The 4,996-nt window shown below is 42.6% G+C and overlaps 1 pseudogene; it reads left to right on the top strand.

Moving 5' to 3' along the window:
- The first annotated feature begins 1,256 nt into the window (after positions 1 to 1,256).
- Positions 1,257 to 4,696, top strand: LOC102831094 (annotated as a pseudogene).
- Positions 4,697 to 4,996: the final 300 nt, after the last annotated feature.

Below are 4,996 nucleotides of genomic sequence, written 5' to 3'. Positions count from 1 at the left end.
CGAAGACTGTAGAAGAATTGATACATTTGAGTTATGGTGTTGGAGGACAATATTCAAAGTACCATGGGCTGTCAAAAGAACCAACAGATCTGTGTTGGAAAAGCCAGAGTTGTGGCAGCCAGAGTGCTCCTTGAAGGCCAGGATGTCCAAACTTTATCTATTATACTTCAGACATATTGTCAGAAGGGACCATTCACTGGAGAAAGATAGAACCCCAACGGATGAATTGACAGAGTGGAATCATCAATGGGTTCAAGCATGGCAACAATTGTGAGGTTGTGCATAGGGTCGCTATGAGTGGGTACAAACTCGATGGCATCTGACAACAACAACAAATACCATGTTGACACGTTTGGAGTTCGCTACAATCCTGAATTCATATTTACTATTCTTTTAAATTTGTTTGTAATTTTGACATATATGTCCATATCAATGAATCTATATTGTTTATTTTTTGCTTATTTTGGGGCTTCAAGAAATTGGCATCTTATTATAGGCATGTTTGGGGATATGCTGTTTTCACTTTAAATTATATTGTATTCTGTTATGTTGCATATATCTATTGGTGTTTCATTTTTATTGCTGTCTGATATTCCATTTATGACTATACCACAATTTCACAATTTATTAATTCTTCCTCTAGTTAAGCATTTAGAATGTTTCTATGAATGTTTTTAGAAATGGGAGAAGTTCTCTAGGACAAATACCTAGCAGTAGAATTGCTTTGTCACAGGGAGTCCTGGTGTGACGCTGTAAGATAAGTACTTTATTGCTAACCACAGTCACTACTTGGAAACCCTATACAGGGTTGCTGTGAGTCAGAACTGACTTGATGGCACTTAGCAATGATTTTACCAAGCAACGACACACTTTTTTATCCCAAAATAATTCAACACATTTTTATTTCCACCAGCAGTATACAAGAGTTATAGTTGCAGCACATTATTTTTGGCCTGATCTTTATTTATTTAAGTTTTTATTGTGAATTGAGTGATACTTTACATGGGAGAACATTGGTTTTACACTCATCGTTTCATTGCAATGATTATAAACTCCTCCATGCATCATCATTCAAAAGTATTTGCTTATATTTCCTCTGTTTTTTATTTTTTGGGGGATGTACACAAAAAACTGTCAGGAATATATTATCATTTAAACAACCAAAGGACACATTTTGCAAGCCTGCCTCCTGGCTGCCAGCACACAGCCTTTCTCTTTCCATGAGTCTAGAGTCCTCAGCTGCTCTCTCTCTCTCCATGTCTGCCTCCATCTCTGGTGTTGCTGCTTCTCTGTATAGGGTCCCACATTCCACTTGTGCTACTCTCCCTTGATAGTCTTAGGGTCCTCTGTTCTTCAACTGGAAGACTAACTACAAACCCCTTTTTGTTTTAAAACGTCTACCTTTACAATTGTGACAGTTGCAATTAGTCATGATAACAATTGCTCACTATTGAATCATAGGAATCTTATCCCTATCTCCTTCCACCAGACCCATCCAGACAAGATGAAAACTATTCATTGGGTATTATGCCTTCCCCCACACACTCTAAAAATAAACTACTTCTTGAAAATTGTAAGCCAGTCACTTCTTGCCTTTATAGTTCCCCCATTTTAGGTGATCAATGTCTAAGTAGCCCATCCCTACCAACCCTGTATACAGAGGGGATAGAATTGATACTTGATATGAAGACTCCTTCTCTCTCTTTTGGTATTTTGAGTCCACTGCATCCTAAAGTATGGTGGTGGTGGTTATGTGCTGTGGAGTTGGTGCCGACTCATAGTGACCCTGTACAGGGTTTCCGAGGCTGTAAATCTTTACGGGAGCAGAAAGCTTCATCTTTCTCCCGCGGAACAGCTGGTAGTTTCGAACTACCAGCTTTATCAAATTGTAGCAATGTATACTCATTTCGTTTATCAATTTTAAAAAAATCTTCCTCTAGTCGAGTTCTGATCATCCAGCCATCGAAGCTAGGTAAAATGGGTGCTATCTACAAGTTTGGGTGTTCTTGTACATCTCCTCTTCCTTCATACCAGCTGGACAATTCGCTCTCAACTCTAGTCCATGGTTCTTACCTTGTCCATGGGCTCAGGAGTCCCCAGGTCTCACCACATTTTGGACCAACCAGCCCTTCTTCTTCTCTCTCTCATCTCCAGGTCGACAGGAGTCTAAGGAACGTGGTTGAACTCAGCCCATATCTTCATAGCTGCCTTCCCCCACTTCCGCTCACCAGTAGACCAACATGGTAGCCAGTAAGCTTATATACCTGCTCATGTGTTCCCTTTACATTTCAGTCTTGAAGGGACTTGATTGCTTGCCTTGATGGCTTCCTAGTGAACAGCTTGCTTGTACTTGTAGTAGCCAATCATACTGCCATTTTTGTTTGGAATTTTTCCTGCTGGTATTTCTTTCAAGAAGTATCATCTGTTCCTCTAGCTGCTCTATGCTGGTCTGCTTGTCCTTTCAAGTGGAGATTTCCCACCTCAGAAGATTCTGGATGGGGCTCAGGATTCCAACTAAAGTCCTATACACTACAAAGGCTCCGCAAGAAGCCTGTTTCACTGGGCAAGTTCTAGAATCCTTTTTAGGTATTCCAATCAGCTATAGGCTGAAGATGGGCTTACAAGCTTTTGTAATCCTCTTTCCCAATGTTCCTTTCTATCCCATTCAAGTGTCTATTTTACAATAATAGGCAAGTGAAACCAGTATTCATAAGACAGTCAAGCATCTTAACATTATTTCCCCTCTTTTACCTATTTAGACTGTGCCTCAATCCCTGTATCACAGAGCCCTGTTGTTCCATGGTTGAGCATATATCACTATTTACCTCTGTCCCATTTAGCCCATGCAAACCTGCCTCAGTGTCCCCCCATCTACCTTGTTCTTTCATTCCCCTACCCCTTCTTTTGTATTACTCTCCCCAAAACCTGAACTATGATGTGTGTATCCCTTACCCTGTGCTCTACCATCTCCTCCCTCTCTTCCCTACCCCCCCGCCCCCCACAGTAACCAACGAAGACATTTCTTTTTTCCTTTAGTGTGGGTATCTTTTCTTAAGCTTTTATGCTGATAGTCTTATGTAATATACTTGTGACTAAGTAATATAACTCAGCATAATGTTATCAAGGACCATCTATGTTATGCGGCAGCTTAAACATCCTAGTTATTCTTCAAGGTAGCATAATTTTCCATTCTGTATATGTACCAAAATTTGTTTGTCCATTTTTTCATTGATGGGCATTTAGGCTGTCTCCATCTTTTTGCTGTTTTTAATAGTGCTGCTATGCACATTGGTGTGTATGTATCTACTCATGTTATGAATCTTTTTTTTTTCCTTCAGTATTGTAGGCATTATTGAACTCAGAGGGACTGTTATTGGCCATTTTTAACCTGGTTAAAATTAGAATGTACAAAGTATGAATCAAGAAAAAATGAAATGGCATATGTTAATTATGTAGGGGGTAGTCATTAGAAAACTATAGACAAGAAGTTAACCATGTGATCCCTGGAAGTGGAAGACATTGGAGTTGTCTTCTATTAGCAAAAAGAGACAAGGAGTTATTTCAGGTGTCCAGCCTGGATGGGAATGTGATAAGGAATTTACCCTGTTGGTGCTTTGAATTGTGTGCTCCGCTTGTTCACATGAGCTGGTTCCAAGATGGTGGTTAGGTAGGGGGGTTGAAGCAGAGGAGTTCGAGAATGTGCCTGACGTGGAAACGCTGGAACCTATGCTTAGCAACATCGTTGAGCCACGCAGCCTTAAGTGGATCTTCATCAGGGGAAAGAGTGGTGTGCGTAAGACCACTGCAGCCTGGAAGTCCAGCTGTCCAAGGGGCAGGAGAGTGTTCTGATCATCTCCACAGACCCAGCCCACAACATATCAGATGATTTGACCAGAAATTCTCCAAGGTGCCTCAAGGTCAAAGGCAATGACAACCTCTTTGTCATGGAAACTGATCCCAGCCTTGGCATGGTGATGCTGCCTGAGGAGTTCTTTGAGGAGGACAACATGCTGAGCATGAGCAAGAAGATGATGCAGGATATTGATGCCTTCCCGGATATTGATGAGGCCAGGAGCTATGCTGATGTCATGAGGTTGGTGAAGGGCATGAACTTCTTGGTGGTGGTATTTGGCACAGCACCCACGGGCCACAAGCTGAGGCTACTCAACTTCCCTACCATTGTTGAAAGGGGCCTGGGCTGCCTCATGCAAATCAAGGGCTAGATCAGGCCCTTCATTTCACAGACATGCAACATGCTGGGCCTGGGGGACGTGAATGAAGACCAGCTGGCTTCCAAGCTGGTGGATTCACTGCCTGTCATCCACTCTGTCGGAGAGCATTTCAAGGACCATGAACAGACCACCATAATTTATCTGTGTGCTTCACTGAGTTCCTCTCCCTGTTCGATACAGAGACACTGATACAGGAGTTGGCCAAGTGCAAGATTGACACACACAACATCATTGTCAACCAGCTTGTCTTTCCTGACCTCGAGAAGCCCTGCAAGATGTGTGAGGCCTGCCACAAGGTCCAGGCCAAGTACCTAGATCAGATGGAGGACCTGTATGATGACTTCCGCAATGTAAAGCTGCCACTGTTGCCCCATGAGGCGCAAGGGGCAGACAAGGTCAACACTTTCTTAGCCCTCCTAGAACCCTATAAACACCCCAGCATTGCTGCCTGTCCCAGCTGCTGACATTTCATGCCCAGCCTCCAACTTTACCCTAGGCAGAGTTTGCACAAAGTACCCCCCTATGTTGCAGGGGGGAGCCATTGAGGGGAGGGACAGAGGAGGCGAGGTTCCTGTTCCCCCTGGTGGGGCTGAGGGGCTGCAACTGACCCCCACCTTTCCCCATCTCTTGTTCCTCAATAAAATGATCTTTAACTGCAAAAAAAAAAAAAAAAAAAAAAAGGAATGGAATACAAAGAGATCGATAGTGTAGGCATTGTTGAACTTAAATGGACTGGTATTGGACATTTTTAATTGGACATCATA

This window comes from Chrysochloris asiatica, unplaced genomic scaffold, assembly GCF_000296735.1.
Source record: "Chrysochloris asiatica unplaced genomic scaffold, ChrAsi1.0 scaffold00051, whole genome shotgun sequence".
In the NCBI taxonomy this organism is placed as follows: domain Eukaryota; kingdom Metazoa; phylum Chordata; class Mammalia; order Afrosoricida; family Chrysochloridae; genus Chrysochloris; species Chrysochloris asiatica.
This window is presented reverse-complemented; position numbering and strand designations above follow the sequence as displayed.